Source organism: Aedes albopictus, chromosome 3 (assembly GCF_035046485.1).
Source record: "Aedes albopictus strain Foshan chromosome 3, AalbF5, whole genome shotgun sequence".
NCBI lineage: Eukaryota > Metazoa > Arthropoda > Insecta > Diptera > Culicidae > Aedes > Aedes albopictus.
Genome location: NC_085138.1, coordinates 145,724,575 through 145,742,887, shown reverse-complemented (window position 1 = coordinate 145,742,887; position 18,313 = coordinate 145,724,575). Strand labels below are relative to the sequence as shown.

Sequence of the window (18,313 nt, the reverse complement as noted above, 5' to 3'; positions counted from 1 at the left end):
AACAAATTGATAAACATTAGCAAATACTCCCAAGAAGTGGCCAGATAATTTATTCATGGGAATAACTGTAGAATTTCCTAGAAAATATCTCTCGGAAGAATTCTTGAAATTTCAAGAAGAGTTTCCGGAGCAAACCAAGGAGATTTTCTTAAGAAATCTTTGTCTAAAAAGTAAGCCTTGGAGAATTCTCTGAAAGGATTTTGATCTAATTTATGAAGTATTCCCTGGAAAACTTTCTAAAAACCAATCTGGAAGAATATCTGAAGAAATTTTGTGGAAGTTTTTCAAAGCAATCCATAATAGAATTTCTGAAAAAAGAAACGATCAAGATTTTTGAAAAGAATCTTTCGCAAAATTTCGTGAGCAGTTTCTAGGAAAGTTTTGAAAGGAATTCCTTTTAAAAATTTTGAAGGAATTTATGGATAAAATTCTAAAGACTTCCAAGCAAAATGTTTTTAAAAAATCTCAACAAAATTACTTAAGGTATGTTTAGCGAAATTCCTAAATATATTTCTGAAGAGTATTCCTAAATATAGCCTTGGATGATTTTCAAAAATGCTTGAAGTAATTGTCTAAGGAATCCGAAGGAATTTTCGGAAGGTTTCCCAAAAACCATCCAAAAGAGTTTCTGATGAATACTGGAAGGATTCCTTGGAGACATGTCTGAATAAACATTTAAGGGGAAAGTATGACGAAGCCGCACCTCGAATTCTGAAGAACCAAATATCGTACGGCGCTGAAAAATTGATCGCTTGGTCACCCGCTGGTGGTGACTAATCGATCAACTTTTCAGCGCAAATCGACATTTGGTTTTTCAGATTTGTGCTCTTGAAAATTCGTGGCGTGGCTTAGTCATATTTTCACCTTAAACAAAATTTCGGAAAAAGATCTTGAATAAAAATCTGTAATATTCCCTGGAGGAATTTCTGAAGAAATTCATGGAAGAGCTTCAGTAGCAATCATGGCAAGATTTCCTGAAGAATGTTCGTGGAATTAATGGTATTTCTAAAGGAATGCAAAGAAATTCTATAGCAATCTCGAAAGATCACAGATCTTATGAAATCCCTCGGAATAATACTAATTAATTTATTGAAATTATCTTTAAAATATGCAAAATATGCCTTGTTTTGAGAAGTGTTGTCGTAAGATCACAGTTCTTGTGGAACTCTTTGGAGTTATTCTGATTAATTTATTGAAATAATTTTTCAAATTTGATTTTTATTGAGAATTGTTACCGAAACATCACAGTTCTTATGGAACATCTTGGAGTTATTTTGATTATTTTATTGAAATAATTTTTAAAATTTGACTTGTTTTGAGAATTGTTGTCGAAAGATTACAGTTCTTATAGAACTCCTTGTAGTAATTCTGATTTATTTATTACACAATATTTTAAAAAAAATTGTCTAATGTTATGGATTTCTGTTGTAAAACCACAATTCTTACGAGACACTTTGGAGAAACTCTGATTAATTTATCAGAATTCTTTTCCTTGGAGTTATTTTGATAAATTTATTGAAATTAATTTTAAAATTTGACTTGTTTTGAGAAGTGTTGTCGTAAGATCACAGTTGTTATGGAACTCCTTGGAGTTATTTTAATTATTTATTTGAAATATTTTTTTTTAATTTAACATTTATTTAGAATTGTTGTCGAAAGATTACAGTTCTTTTGGAACTCTTTGGAGTAATTCTTTACACAATATTTTAAAAGTTTGACTTATGTTGAGGATTGTTGTTGTAAAAACACAATTCTTATGAGACACTTTGGAGAAACTCTGATAAATTTATTAAAATTATTTAATAAGCTTGTGTTGCGAATTGCTGTCGTAAAATCCCAGTTCTTATGGATTTCCTTGGAGTAATTCTGATTTATTTATTACACAATATTTAAAAAAAATTGTCTAATGTTATGGATTTCTGTTGTAAAACCACAATTCTTACGAGACACTTTGGAGAAACTCTGATTAATTTATCAAAATTCTTTCAAAACTTTGTGTTGCGGCTTGCTGTCGTAAAATCACAGTTCTTATGGATTTCCTTGGAGTAATTCTGATAATTTTATTGAAATTATTTTAAAAACTTGACTTGTACCGAGAAGCGTTGTCGTAAGATAGCAGTTCTCATGGAACTCCTTGGAGTAATTCTGATCAATTTATTGAAATATTTTTTTAAATTTGATTTTTATTGCGAATTGTTACCGAAAGATCACAGTTCTTATGGAACTCCTTGTAGTAATTCTGATTAATTTATTGGAATATTTTTTAGTATTTGACTTTTATTGAGAATTGTTGTCGAAAGATTACAGTTCCTATGGAACTTCTTGGAGTAATTCTGATAAATTTGTTGAAATTATTTTTAAAATTTGTCTTGTATTGAGAACTGTTGTCGTAAGATCACTATTCTTATGGAACTCCTTGTAGTAATTCTGATTAATTTCTTAATATCTTTTTTATTTTGACTTGTATTGAGAATCCCTAAAGGAATCCCTAAAGAAATTGCTGGGAAAATCCTGATGGGATTCCTGAAGGAGGACTATCTAGAAGAATTGTAGGAGAAATCTGTAGAGGCATATAAAATTAAAAAATTAAATAATTTTTCGAAATTTTAAAAACACCCAATTACAGGAGGAATTCCTCGAGAAATACCAGGAGAAATTCCTGGAGAAATTCCAGAAGGAATCCATGGAGGAATTCCGGGAGAAATCCCTGGAAGAATTCCTGGAGGAATCCCTGGAGGAGAGCCAGGAGGAAATCCTGGGGGAATCCGTTGAGGAATCCCTAGAGAAATTTCTGGAGGATTCCCTAGAGGTAATCCTGGAGGAATTCCTGGAGGAATCCTTGGAGAAATCCCTGGAGGAACCCTGGAGGAATTCCTTAAGGAATCCCTGCATGAATTTCTGAAATTCGTTGAGGAAGGAATCCGTGGACGAATTCCTGGAGGTAATCCTGGAGGAATTCCTGGAGGAATCCTTGGAGGTATTCTTGGAGGAATTCCTGGAGGAATCCCTGGAGAAATTCCTTAAGGAATCTCTGCAGAATTTCCTGGAGGAATCCCTGGACGAATTCCTGGAGGAATCCCTGAAGAAATTCTTGGAGAAATCCTTGGAGGCATTCTTGGAGGAATTCCTGGAGGAATCCCTGGAGAAATTCCTTAAGGAATCCCTGCGGAATTTCCTGGAGGAATCCCTGGACGAATTCCTGGAGGAATCCCTGGACGAATTCCTGGAGGAATCCCTGGAACCTGGAGGAATCCTTGGAGGTATTCTTGGAGGAATTCCAGGGATTCCTGGAGGAATCCCTGAAGAAATTCCTGAAGGAATCTCAAGAAACCTCTGAAGAAATTCCTGAAGGAATCCATGGAGGGAATTCTTGAGGAATACCTGGAGATATTCCTGGAGGAATCCCTGGAGAAATTCCTTAAGATACACCTGGAGAGGAATCTCTGGAAGTATTTTTGGAGGAATTTCCTGGAGGAGTCCTTGGAAGAATTTCTGGAGAAAGCTCTGGAGGAATTTTTGGAAAAATTAAAGAAATCCTTGGAAGAATCCATGGTGGAAGCCTTGGAGGAATTCCTGGAATAATTTCTGGAGAAATCCTTGAAGCAATTCCTGGAGGAATACTTGGAAAAATAAATGGAGGAACCCTGGAGAAATTCCTTAAGTAATCCCTGGAGAAATTCCTGGAGGAATCTCAGGAGGAATCCCAGGAGAAATTCCTGGAGGAATCGCTGGAGTTGTTCCTGGAGGAATTCCTTGAGCAATATCTGGAGAAATTCCTGGAGTAATTTCAGGAGGAATCCATGAAGGAATTTCTAGAGGAATATCTGGAGGATTGCCTGGAGATTTTTTTAAGGAATCATTGGATACCTGGAGGAATATCTGGAGAAATTCCATGAGAAATCCGTGCGGAAATTCTTGGAGAAATCCCTGGACGAATTCCTGAAGGATTTCCTGGACGAACTCCTGGAGGATTATCCGCAGGTAGCCCTGAAGAAATTTCAGGAGAAACCCTGGAGATTTTTTTGAAGGATCCCCTGGATTACTTGAAGAATACCTGGAGAAATTCCTTGAGAAATCCCTGGAGAAATTCCTTGAGGAATCCCTTGAGTAATTCCAGGAGGAATCCCTGGAGGAATAACTGGAGAAATGTTTTGTGGAATCCTTGGAGGAATACCTGGAGAAATTCATTTAGGAATCCCTGCAGAAATTCCTGGAGGAATTCCTGGACGAATTCCTGAAAGAATCCTTTGAGGAATTTCTGGATCCGTGGAGGAATTCTTAGAAAAATCCCTGGAAGAATTCCTGGAGGCAGCCCTGAAGAAATTCCTGGAGGAATCCCTGGACAAATTCATGAAGGAATTATTGAAGGAAACCTTGGAGGAATCCCTAGAGGGATTCTTGGCGGATTGTCTGGAGAAATTCTTGGAAAAATCCGTGGAGAAATTCTTGGAAGAATCCATGGAGAAAAACCCGGAATAATTCATGAAGAAATTCCTGGACGAAACCCTGAAGAAATCCCTGGAGTAATCCCTGAAGAAATTCTTGGATGATGCCCTGGAAAAATTCCTGGGGAACTCTGGAAAATTCCTGGAGAAATCTCTGAAGAAATTCCTGAAGGACACTGGAAAAAATTCTATAGGAATCAATGGAAAAATTCCTGAAGGAATTCCTGGAGAAATCCCTGAAGGAATTGCTGGTGTAATCCCTGGTAAAATCCCTGAAGAAATTCCTGGAGAAATCCTTGAAGTAATTTCTGGAGGAATTTTTTGAGGAATACCTGGAGAAATCCCTAGAACAATCCCTGTAGAAATTCCTGGAAGAATTCCTGGAGTAATCCCTGGAGGAATTCTTGAGGAAAGCCCTGGAGAAATTCCTGGGGGAAACCCTGGAGGAATTCTTGAGGGAATCCCTGGAGGAATTCTTGAGGGAAGCCCTGGAGGAAACGCTGGAGAAATTCCTGGTGTAATCCCTGGTAAAATCACTGAAGAAATTCCTGGAGGAATTTCTTGAGGAATACCTGGATAAATCCCTACAGCAATCCCTGGAGGAAATCCTGGAGTAATCCCTGGAGAAATTCTTGAGGGAAGCCCTGGAGGAATTCCTGGAAAAACTCCTGAGAGAATTTCTGGTGGAATCTTTGAAGAAATTTCCAAAGAAATCCAAAGAGGAATGGGAGAAGGATTTTTCGAAAGATTTTCTGAAAATCCCATGGAAGTACAGGAAAAAAAGTAACTTGACTGCAGAGTAATTTCTGAAGCAATCAACGAACTATTTTCTAAAAGAATGTTTTGTAAATATTATAAATAAAAATGTCGTGAATTTTCTGAAGGAATCCCTGAAAAAAAATCCTAGAAATATCAAGAGGATTTTTCTAGTGAATCCCAGTAGGAATTTTTGATTTTTTTCTTTTGGGATTTTCTGAAAAACCCCAGAAAGCTTTCCTCAAGAAAGTTCTTACATTGCTCAATTTATGGCAATGCGAAGGCGGACTCTCTGGCAAAGGTGGGCGCACAGGAAGGCGAGATCTATGAAAGAAGAATTTCTCACGATGATTTTTTCCATTTAGTTCGTCAGAGTTCTCTTCAAAGTTGACAACGTGATTTGCGAGATGAACCGCTAACCTCGAGCAGCAGTACCCTGCCCTCCTCCCAGTACTAACCTTGAGTACCTAAGAAAGCAATAAATTGTATGTAATAATATGCAAATGATGAATCTCGGCTCCATAAAGCGTTACACGCGATTGAGCCATAAATAAATGAACTAAAAAAAAGAAAGTTCTTAAGCTTTTCCTAAAAAAAGAAATTGCGGGTAATTTCTGAAGAAAGTTGTGAAATTCTGATGTTTCCGTGAATAATTTACAAAAAATCTGAAGAAATTCGTAGATGAAATTCTGTAACAAACTATGAATTTTTTTTTTAACCCTCTAATACCCAATACCAATTTAGACGGGGTATAGTTTGAGCATTTTTGTAATTTTTGTTTCGTGGAAAATCATTTTTTTTATATTTTTGACTGATATTTAGGACTCATCTCAAAATGGCGTTTGGTTTATTTTAAAGCGTATTTACATTAAAAAAAAACATTGAAAAATTGATGTTTTAGTCACCTTTTAGAAATCATTGTTTATTTTGTATTGAATCGCTACAATTAACATATTTTTTTTTTCCCAAATCATTCTATCCTTGTTTAATAGTTTAAGGGAATCTAAAAACTAAAAACATTTTCGTGTAATTTTACACGGAAAATTTTTTTTTTTGTGAAAAAAATTTAAAATAATAATGTTTCAACAATAATCATAAAATCTCAAAATGTTTTCATCTCAAAAAATCCGTTTCCCAAATTGGCTTCCAGGAAAAATATAAAAGTGTGAGGATGTTCAAAAATAAAAATTAGAAAAATCAAAAACTAAAATTCACGAAATCGAGAATTGAGAAGAATCATCTTCCAAAACATGTTCAAATCGATTTTAGATGACGAAAAATAATATTTAGATCAAAATCAAAAATTTGGGCATTAGAGGGTTAAAGAAATTCTGGAAGTATTTTATACAGGAATCCATCCAACATTTTTGGAAACTATCGCTGCAAGACTATCTTGAAGAATTTTTGGAGGAATTTCTGGAGGACATTCTAAAGTCTGAAGGAATCCCTAGAAGATTTTATGAAAAAAATTCTGACTGAATTTCTTTAGGATTTCTTGGATGATTTTTTAAAGTAAATCTACGATGAGGGAGTTTTCCTAGGAGTTCCTTAAGGAATTTCTTCAAGGATTCCTGGGAAATTTTTCAGTAACTCGTGGTTTGTTTTTATATGAATCCTTGGGTACATTTCAGCAAGGGTTCATGAAATAGTTATCGAAAAATCTTTGGAAGTTTCTTCAAAGTAATCCTTGGAGGAATCAGTAAAGAAATCTCTGGAGGAAAATCTGGTGTTATTTCTGAAAAAAAATGTTAGCCGAATTTTTAAAAAAAGCCGTGGCAGATTTTTTGAAAGGATCGCTCAAAAAATTGGTGTATGGCAGATTTTTTTTTGGAATCCCTGCAAATAATTTTCGAACGGATCCCACATTTTTTTTAAATCCCTGGAATAATTTCTAAAGAAATCCCAGGAAGATTTTTTGACAGGAATCCAGATTTAAAAGAAAATATCCCTGAAGCAATTTCTAAAACAAATTCCAGAGAAAGTTTTGGAATCAGTCCTCCAGTTTAAGAGAATGCTTAAAAGAATTTCCGAAGGATTTTTAGGAAAAAAAAATCGAGCGGTCTCAAAAAATACGGTACATCTCTGAAGCGTTTTCTAAAGAAGTCCCTTGAAGAATTTCTGCAGAAACTCATCCACAACTTTCTTACACATCTCTTTGTGAAACTTAACGAGAAATCCCTAGTGAAAATTGGAAGTAGCTGTTGGAATTTCTGAATGAATTTTCAAAATAACCCCAACACAATTTTTTTTGGAACATTTTTTGAAAAACTCTGAAATAGTTTCTGAAGGCATTGCTGAAAGTTTTTTTAAAAAACTCTGGAGAAATTTCTGAATAAATGTCTAAATTAATTTCTGAAGGAATCTCTGACCGAATTTTTAAAAGAGTCCCTGGAGGAGTTTCTGCTAAAAATCATGGACATTTTTTTTTGGAAAAATGGAAAAATTTCAGAAGTAAATCATGCAATATGAATAGAAATTTCTACTCAAATCCCTGAAGAAAATTTCCGAATCAATCCACGGAAATTTTTTGAAAGAATTCGTGAGGAAATTTTGAATCGAATATTTGGACAAATTTCCTAAACAATGTTTTTAGACGATTTTTTAAAAGAATTTGTGAAGACATTTTTGGTAGATTATCTAAATGGAACTCCAATACATTATCCGAACGAACGTCTAGAGAAATTTCTTAATAAGTATGTAGAAGATTTCTAAAGTTATCTCTGGGCGAATTTTTCGAACAATCTTTGCAATGATTTGTGAAAAATCATGCAGGAATTGGTGAAGCAATTTTGGAGGAACACATGGAAGATTTTCTGCAGGGAAGACTTCTTCGGAGACCGTAGTAATAAAGTTGAAAATTCTGGTTTCACTTACTTTTATTTAACATCGCAAAATTGCAACAAAAGGCGACCGAGCAGATAGCGGTAAAAACATACTCTTAATACTCGTACAGAAAGATGGTTCGGCAAACACAACACAACCGCTAACCACACTCTATCAAGTGCTTGTCACGATTCTCTAAATTCCCCTTTGGAAATTTCAGACAGGATCCCTGGAGGAATTTCTGAAACAATTCGTAAAGGAAAATTTTCGAAGCAATTTTTAAAGGAATTCCAGGGTAAATCTTCGAAGACATTTTCAAAGGAATCCCTGAATGAATTACTGAACTTTTTCAAAATTTTGGGATATCTTTGCAAATAATGTTATAGAGTATGTCCATTGCTCCATTGTATGTCGGCTTTAGAATCCACCATACATATTTTTGGAGGGTTGGGGCCCGTGGCGCAGTGGTCCACACGTTCGCTTCATAAGCGGATGGTCATGGGTTCGAACCCAGCCCCGGCACTTGCAGTTTTTCGTCAGTTGCTCTTCCCCCCGAGAGCAGCTGGCACCTAACCCTCTTCGGAGCATATAGCTCCAACGGACCCGGAATTTGGATATCGGCAAAACCGCAACTCATAATGGACCCTCCAATCGGACTGCAAAAGGAACAGCAGCCAAACATCAGCATCATCGTGCTCAGCATTCTACCGTGGACAGGGTAGAAAAGTTGAAGCAGCACAAGGCACCAGTTCGATATAGTTAAATTAGAATAGAATACATGTAGGCGTTGTACAAAGTGCAGCGTCCAATTGGAATCGCTCACGTAGTGCCCAAGTGGACAAAAGAGCTATAAATTAGGTTAAGTGAATAAGAATAAAAAAAAAAATTTTTGGAGGCGAAAGATTTCGATCGTGACAAGCTAGCGAGATGATGGTTCATTTATTAGCGAGAATTAATAATCACATGCAAAACTCCGATCATTTTATCAAAAACTCGGTTTCCATGCAGTTTAAAAAAAATTGCTTCGATTTTACAAGTATTTTGATAATTAAAAAGTCCACTAGATCGAGGTACACCTGTGCACTCCCAGAAACTCCTTAAAATTTTCAACTACTAATCAATTTGTGACCTTTTGCACAGAGCAATTTGATCAGATACTTTGCTAGGATTTGACTTAGCAGTGTGCACAAACAGAAATAAAGAAAAGTCGATGTCGATGGCTTCATATTTGATGAACACTTGTATTTCATATGCTTTAGGTCTCTTATTAACAGTGAAGAATTTGCGTAAAAAAACACTGCTCCCTATATTTTATAATATTCATCAACTAACTATGTAGAATTTCACACAGAACATCACATTGTATAAAATCGATGATAATTACCGTTTAAAGTTCGCACTTGTGACCTTTCTTCATCGCATTTCTGCACATCATCGCCGCCCATTCATAGCGCCAACAGCGTTGTCCCCGATTGTCGATCGTCATCACTCTTCCCGCTGTGTAAGCGTTTCTTCGCCCAACAATGTTGCCGAGCCTAGCTTCACTACAATCCACTAATCAAACCACGCTGGGCGCCCCTGTACGCATATTCGACGAATACGCAAACCACCGAACAACGTCTGGTAGCACACGCCGCGAGGTGCAAGGTGCGCTATTTCCACCACTGATAAGGAATTCTCTTCTCCTCGTGCAACTAAGTACGAATCACACACTGACTGCCGCACTATCTCGCCGCAGCGACCGACGCGACGGGATGATGATTAGCGGCCGCACTTCGGCGAACCCCTTTCGGTCAACGCTTCTTCCTAGCGCCACTTTCTTCGATCTTTTCTTCGTCAGACGAAAAACAAACAACCTCGCGGTAGAAATTTGCACAGCAATTTCGCACAGCACACTACTTATGCGTTACGGGGTGAGGATTCTCCGATAAGAGCAAGAGACGCGCACAAATCACTTCCACTTGTGTATGTGTCGATTCTTCGCGGAATAAATCTGATTGCGCGAACAGCGGTGGCACTCCGATCCGCCGAAAACTGATAACAATTTCGATACACCCGCACAGGACACTGCGGTTTTTGTGGATTCGCTAACTGTAGCGTTCGGTAGACGTGTGTTCTCACGTGATACGAGGATCTTCCGTTCGCGGCACCAGTTGACCGTGAGTATGTGACCGCCACAACGGAGTAGGTCTTCACTGCAGATGATGAACAACCCCCGAAAGTCGTGACCTACCGCGGTAGACAAAAACGGAACAGTAGTGGAAAAACTCGGCTAAGTTTTTCGCGCAGCTCACCGCCGCAGACACAAAACACACAGAATTAATGCACAGAAATAAGCCGTCCGACACTAATTTCTCAAAATATCCAATCGGCTTTTAATGAGAGCTCTTCTCGGTACAACCAGACACTGCTGCTGCCGTGCTGATGTCGCCGACTTGGTCTTGGTCCTCGTTGTCGACCGCGCGTCGCTGTGAGCCAAAGTAAAAGTGTGATCTCGCGCGTTCCCGAGATGGAGAGCCGTCGCACCGTGAAGCAGTCCTCTTCGTCAAACTGCGAGCGAGAATCATCTGATTTACATAACAAATTGTACTCGATTTTCTGGCACCGGTGGCAAAGTGACCCACTCGCGCGAAGACCCGCACCGTCGTCCCTGGAGGGACATCTTCCAGATCGAAGGGCACAATTCACTCACGAACAGGTCCTGGACCTTCCAAAACCTTCCAGAAACTTCAAATCTTCGGACACTTGTTCACCTGCCACAAACTCGAACGTTCACCCGTTTCACCAGTCTTCCAAGTCACGGCACCTTGACTTTCAGATCTTCCGCAATTCTCACGTTCTTCAGCGTCCGTCCGTCGGAGCCGAGTGGAAAATTCGTCACCAACTATCAATCAACCCCCTCCTAATCTTCCGTATCGTTCGAAATCACTCCGAACGCAAAAATCCCCAGCAACTTTTGCTTCCGTTCAGAGAGATGGCAGGCTTCGACCTTATAGTAGTAATAAGATAAAATTCGTCTCCACAACACTGAGCTGTAGGAAAAGGTTCGCGACTGCAAACGCAGAAAGTCGTTGTCACGCGTGCTGCTGCCGAGCGAAGACTAAACCGGCCGCCGAGTTCACCGCGAATGGAACCACTTCGTCCGTCGGTCGACGGTCGTCGAATCGAGCTGCTGCTGCCGCTGCTCTGCATTTCACGCAAATGAGCAGCAGGAAAAGACACCTCCTCGAGTCGGAAAGTCATAGAATCCGGATCGAGAGGCACACCGTGCACGGTTGTGCGTATTTCCTCGCGCGCGCGTTCGCTTTCTCGGAGAGGGTGCGATGTTTTCTGTTTTCTTTCCTCCTCTCTCTGGGGTATTTTCCGCGGGTGCACGCTTAAAATCGCTATTACAAAGCTCTTGGTGTTTCAATATCATAAACAAACTAAACTTTAACTTTGATGTGATACAAACCTCTGCCTAATTTTCAATCAATTCAAGTATAGGACACTGACGACCTTACAGTTCAAGTCGGAATACGTTTCTGTCATTGGATGCAATCTCACAGTTGGAATTAAACGGAACAATATATAACTCAATTTACCTATAGTGAATAGTTTTCATCTCTTAATTTCTCGTCAATCCTTTTACTACTGTCAGTCGTAAAATTATATAGTTTTACCTGATACAGTTTTCTTAATAGAGTTGACAATGCAGGCCAAACATGTCTAAAGATCCTAGGGTATTTTAACCAATAGTGGACCCCTTAGTAGCTGAAAATTGTTCTGATCGTTAAAACAGTATGATATTCCAATTAACTTGCCCCTGTCAACGTTTGCACAGCAAGTTCTATGTCTTTCCTGCACATTGCACACAAAAACCTTACCAAACCACCCTATATTTCCCATAAAATAATCATTTCAAATCTGGCTCAAATTATCCTATAGTGGTCCCCCCGGGGTCCACTATAGGATTGTTGGGGTCCACTATAGGATAAATCGTATTCTCTTACCATGTTAAAACGGAGACAATAGTGGACCCCATTGGATTTAACCAATAGTGGTCCCCCAGATTTGTTTACATTTACAAATTTGTTCAAAAAATCAAATTATTGCTTTCCAGCGTAGCTCCACCACTTGTAACTACTGGCTAGGAACATGATCCATCGTCTCCCGGTGGAAATTCACCGGTAAAAACAGATTTAAGCAGGAAAATTAGGAAAAATATAAGGGGGTCCACTATAGGTAAGGGGTCCACTATTGGCTAAAATACCCTATGTGCAGAAGAGAGGCTCTCTTTGGTTTCCCTCTCTTTCGTTAATATCTCAGCTGTTCATTTGAATTATGATTATCTCCTTGCATTGAACGATGATCAAATCAATCGTCTTTTGATTTGTACTGCAAAAGAAGTTGAAAAGTTTACCATTACATTGCAGTAATTGAAAGAGAAAGTGAATAAAGAGAGCCTCTCAAATGCAGATAGGACCTATTGAAATGTTCGGCCTAAATGTTGAATTCATTTTAGTGCACTGCTCCCCAAACGCTTTTTGGTTTCGTTTCAGCGTGTGGCGATGTTTTATTGTGAGAGTAATGCTTGCATATGCTCTCGTTCACGGTCGTCCTCTCTCTCCCATTGTCGAATGTCGCCGCGCCGGTTTGTGTGATGCATTGCCTATAATTGCCATGAATGCGTTATCAACCAGGAGAGTTTGTTATGGGGTTCAACGTGTTTCATTGTGATTCTAAAGAGTGAAGAATCTCGTCAGCCTACTAGCATCAGGCCGGTAAACACGTGTGAATGCTTCATGCTTATTTTGACTCTCTCGCGTGCGTATAATATGGTGACAATTATTCAATGATACACGAGAAGCATGCATTTAGGCGGAAATCTGACAAATAAAATGCTGTTCTAAAAATGCAGTGATTTCTGAATTGGTTATCAGAGTAGTGAATAAAGCTTAATAATTAATAAATTATTGTCATTAAGAAAATGATTGTCATGAGATATACACTAAAACCCCACTTTACGCTCAAAACGGGGGGAGCGTAACTTGGGGGGAGCGGCATTTGGGCATTAGTGCGTAAATTGGGGGAGTGATTTTCAGTTTTATAATTTGTTTGTGAAGATCAAAATTACAAAGTTCCTAATTTGTGAAAAGGTTATAAATTATTTAGTTACAATCAATAATTTAGCAGTTTTGCTAAGTTTAGTGGTTTCCAATCTATGGTCACGGGCCACGTGAATATTTCAAGAACCGAAAGTGATCTCTCATCTCATCTCTGATCTCATCTCTCATCTTATCTCCCATCTTATCTCTCATCTCATCTCTCATTTAATATCTCATCTCATCTAATGGTATCCTTCCCTAACCCTCTACCCTATCCTCTACCCTCTCCTCTACTCTACCTTCTACCCTACTCTATATCCTAACCCTCTATCCTACCCTCTATCCTACTTTTAACCCTACCCTCTACCCTACCCTCTAACATAACCTTCTACCCTACATGCTACCTACCTTACCCTCTACCTACCCTACCTTCTACCTACCCTACCTTCTATCCAACTCTCTACCCTAACCCTCTACCCAGTCCACTACCCTACCTTCTACCTTACCTACTACCCTAACCCTCTATGTACCATATGTATCACATGTTGTTTATTTATTTCCTTCAATACATGTAGAGTAAGGAATTCTCCTTTTTAAATTCTACAATTAGATATTTCATCGGTTATCAAATTCTAACCACTCTTACTTAACTTATCTTTACTCTTTACTCTTTTTTGATCATCTCATTCCTTGTCTCAATCCATGTCGTGGCCTCTCTACGAAACGAATGCAAATTTCTTAGTGATTTAATAGCTGATGGAAGTTGGTTCCAATGAACAATGCCACGTATAAAGAAGGTTCCTCCATAGTGCGAAATAGCATAGCATAGCATAGCATAGCATGAATACTTGCACAAATCTTGGATGGAGTTGCAAAGTTGAATATTTCCATTGACATTGCTGATGTCGCTACTATCTACAATGCCATAGATTCACTCAGCTCCACACACCTGGCCAAGTCCTTGCAAGCATTTATAAATGGCAGCCTATTTATTGCACCCATAAACAAATAGAAACGCTCCATAGAAAATCAAAAAGCGCTCCTTAAAGAATGAACATATGTTCCATGAAAATGTGCAATGTTACCCATAAATAATTGAAAACGTTCCATACATTATAAAAAATGTACCGGTAAACCATAAAATTTTCTCATTGAAAGTGAAATTTTGCACCAATAAATAATACTGAAATAATCTATATATGTATATATAAAAATGGATTTCCGTCTGTCTGTCTGTCTGTCTGTCTGTCTGTCTGTCTGTCTGTCTGTCTGTCTGACCGCTATGCATTCGGAAACTACTGAAATAATCTATATATATATGTATATGTATATATATATATAAAAATGGATTTCTGTCTGTCTGTCTGTCTGTCTGTCTGTCTGTCTGTCTGTCTGTCTGTCTGACCGCTATGGATTCGGAAACTACTGGACCGATCGGTGTGAAATTTTGTACGTGAGTGCTGTTGGGACCGGGGAAGGTTCTTAGCTCGGTGTGAGACCTCTCCGGTCTTTGGAACGGGGGGCTCCCATACAGATGACTTTGCGGGGGATGTCCCTATGGTGCTGTATGCCAAAAAACACAGTAGGCAGGCAGTACGACGTTTGCCGGGACAGCTAGTGTATATATAAAAATGGATTTCCGTCTGTCTGTCTGTCTGTCTGTCTGTCTGTCTGTCTGACCGCTATGCATTCGGAAACTACTGAACCGATCGGTGTGAAATTTTGTGTGTGGGTATTTTGGGGGCCGGGGAAGGTTCTTAGCTTGGTGTGAGACCTCTCCGGTCTCTGGAACGGGGGGCTCCCATACAGATGACTTCGCCAGGGACGCCCCTATAGAGCTGTATGTCAAAAAACACAGTAGGCAGGCAGTACGACGTTTGCAAGGACAGCTATGTGCAAATAACATTTCAAAACTTTTGCAATTTAGAACCGCCTCAATCAATAGATTTCACCACATATACCTTTCCTAGCTCCGGGTGTCAGTAAAAAAACGCAAAGCAATTGGGGACGGACCGGATGTGCCAGCCTGAAGCTATCCAGGAGAAATGCGAAATTACTGGCGATCACAGAGTACTACATTTTCCGGACTGAGGATCGATAGCACTAAATGGTGCGTAGCCCCTCGACCGATCGTGTTAATTGTTAACGTAACGGCCAGCGTTTTCTGCATCATTGGATCAAGGATGATGTTGGCCAATAAAATAGCCTTGAATTCATGGAATCACGGACCATCGAGGCCTTTATCGGGGCCTAATATCCTGCCGCTGATCGGAGAACGTAGGTATGGAAAATGACAAGTACCATAAGTACAAATTAACAGTAGGGGGTTGTGGGGCAAGATGGCCATATGGGGCAAGATGGCCACCCTATCTTTTAAGCATTAATTCGCAACACAAAAATATTTTCTGCATGGGTTGTGATTATAAACAATGCTTTATGTTTATAATGTGCGAAAAAGTTACTATTAGTTTGAAAAATCTTCTAAAAAATAGTGTTTGAAGTTTGAGTGTTCAAAAACAGTGTTTTATTATAGTATCAGGTCATCTGATTTTAAGGATTAGTAATGAAATAACATCGTTTTAAAAATTATTTTTAATTTTTAATGGTGTCTATATGTGACTGTTGTTGAACCTCGATAATAAAATTTCAATGTTTCAAATAAATTATGTCATATAAAAAATGATAAACATATCGTAATCATTCGGGGCAAGATGGCCACCTGTGGTAAGGCCTATGTCGCCATCCAAAAACCAATCTAAAGCAGCCTTAAAACTGTTATTGATGTTTAGAGATACTGCAAAACCACAGAAAATTGCTTTTCATATTAGTTGAAGCTGTTAAAATTAACTACGATGGAGATGATACCTCAGAAAAACTTTGAAGTTATTTGCTGTTAAACGGTGATTGGTTTCATTGAACATTTTGGCACAGGGATGGAAAATCGTAGCTAAAACCGCTATAAGGGTTCGTTACAAGACGTTGAATTACAGTATAATGCATGAAAAGAGCAGTAATGTATCTAAATCATTTCGAGAGAAACAAGTTTGCTGAAAAAATAGACCAAATCATAGAACATTTCCTAATAAATTTCTATCAATTTTATTTCAAACATTATCATAAAGAAAATGTTGGCAAATACCACATCATCTGTAGGAAAGCGTTGCGGATGATTCGACCTTGGTTTATTGAACGTTGCTTAGGGTTTAAAGCATACTAATTGTAAAAAAATAGCTCTGTGGCCGTCTTGCCCCGATGGGGTGGCCATCTTGCCCCATATGGCAAAAATTCTATGTCGAAAGTAACATTTTTCAAATGAATTTATTTTGCATTCGTAGTGCAAAACAAAATGCTTTTTTGTGTTAATAAGACAGAAAAGACATGAAACAAAGGGGATGAGTGTTAAATAGCCATATTCTAATGAAAGTATATGCTCCCAAGGCGCCTAAGCTTAGGGTGGCCATCTTGCCCCACAACCCCCTATCTTTCAATCGCCTTTTTAGGCTCAAAGGGCTTTGATTTTTCACATCTGATAAGACTGGATATGTCATTGCCATCAAATCACACCATTTGGTCTGGGCTGTGGAGGCGTTAGGCACTTCTGAAAAGCTGAGTAGGTCTTTCAAAGGATAATCATCCAATTAAATTCAACACATCAAACATTTTATGTGGACAAACTCTACGTATCTACGTAGACGGTAAAGGCTTCTGGTACAAAACTTTTCGAGATTATTTTAAAAATGACTCCAAGCATTCTGCTTGGGATTCCTCCATAAATTTCTTCGGGAGTTGTTAAAGGAAACCTCTGTGAATGCCTTCAGGGATTCGTTTAAAAAATCCTACAGGCATTCGTCAAGGAATTACTCTAAAAGACCAACAAAGATTCCGCTAAAAATTCCTCCAGATATTCCTCTAGATATACCTTAAGCAATTCCTCTAGAGATTCCACCAGGGGTTCATCCAGGAACTTCTCCAGGAATTCTTTCAGGGATTTGTCAAAGAATTCCTCCAGGGATTCTTCCTGAAAGTTCTCCAGTGATTCTTTAAGAAAACCCTCCAGAAACTCCTCTAGGGATTTCTCTAGAGATTTCTCCAGGATATCCTTAGAAGATAGCTCAAGGGATTTCTCTACAGATTGCTCCAGAAATTCTCTCAGGTATGTTCCTTCAGAAACTCCTACAGGCATTTTTTCCGGGAACTCTTCCAGGGTTTCCTTGAGGAGTTTTTCCAGAAATTTCTCCTCCAGGTATTGCTCCAAGGATTTCTCCAGAGATTTTACCAGAAATTGGTTCATGGGATCCCTCCAGGAATCCCACCAGCATTTCCTCCAGGAATTCCTTCAGGAATTGGTCCAGATATTTACCAGAAATTCCTTCAGGGATTCCTCTAAAGATTCTTCCAGAGATCCCTCCAGGAATTCCTTCGATAATTCCTCCAATAATTCATCCAGATGTTCTTCTAAGATTTTGTCCTGGAATTCCTCCAGACATTCCTCTGGAAATTGCTAATGAAATTTCTGCAGGGATTCCTCCAGGAGTTCTTCTGGAGATTTCTCAAGGATTCCTCGAGGAATTCCTCCAGGTATTTTTCTAGAGATAACTCATGAAATTTCTGTAGAAATTCCACTAGGGATTCCTCGAGGAATTTCTCCAGAAATTCTTTAAAGGATTTCTCCAGGCATTCTACCTGAAAGTTTTCCAACGATTCTTCATGAAAATCTTCCAGAAATTCCTCCAGGAGTTCCTCTCAAGATGTCTCGAGGAATTTCCCTAGATATTCCTCCAGGAATTCACACAGGCATGCCTCCAGGCAACTTCAGAAGACTTCAGGAGCATATCTTCAGGAGCTTATCTTGGGAATGCTCTAGGAATTCCTTCAGGAATTCTTTAAGAAATACCTCTAGGCATTCCTCCAGGAGTTCCTCCAGGGATTTTCATAGGGATTCCTCCAGGGATTCATCCAGGCATTTCTTCAGCATTTGATTCTGAGACTCCTCCAGAAATAACTTTAAGAACTCCACCAGGAATTACCCCAGAAATTACCCCAGGAACTCCTGCAGATATTAATTCAGGAATTCTCGCAGAAATTAAAACAGAAATTAGTTCAGAAATTACAGCGGCAATTTATCCAAGAAATCATCCTCCCGGAGTTTGTACATGCATTATTCCAAGAATCCAGGGATTCCTCCAGAAATTGATTCGAGGG

The 18,313-nt window shown here is 38.7% G+C and overlaps 1 protein-coding gene across 2 annotated transcripts in view; it reads right to left on the bottom strand.

Moving 5' to 3' along the window:
- LOC115271075 (uncharacterized) overlaps positions 1–11,165 on the bottom strand; it is a 318,130-nt gene extending 306,965 nt beyond the window's left edge. For both annotated transcript variants that reach the window (XM_062842141.1, XM_062842142.1), the window contains exon 1: positions 9,409–11,165. The gene's annotated coding sequence lies outside the window, so the exon portion shown is untranslated. The remainder of the gene's footprint in view (positions 1–9,408) is intronic.
- Between the last annotated feature and the right edge of the window lie 7,148 nt (positions 11,166–18,313).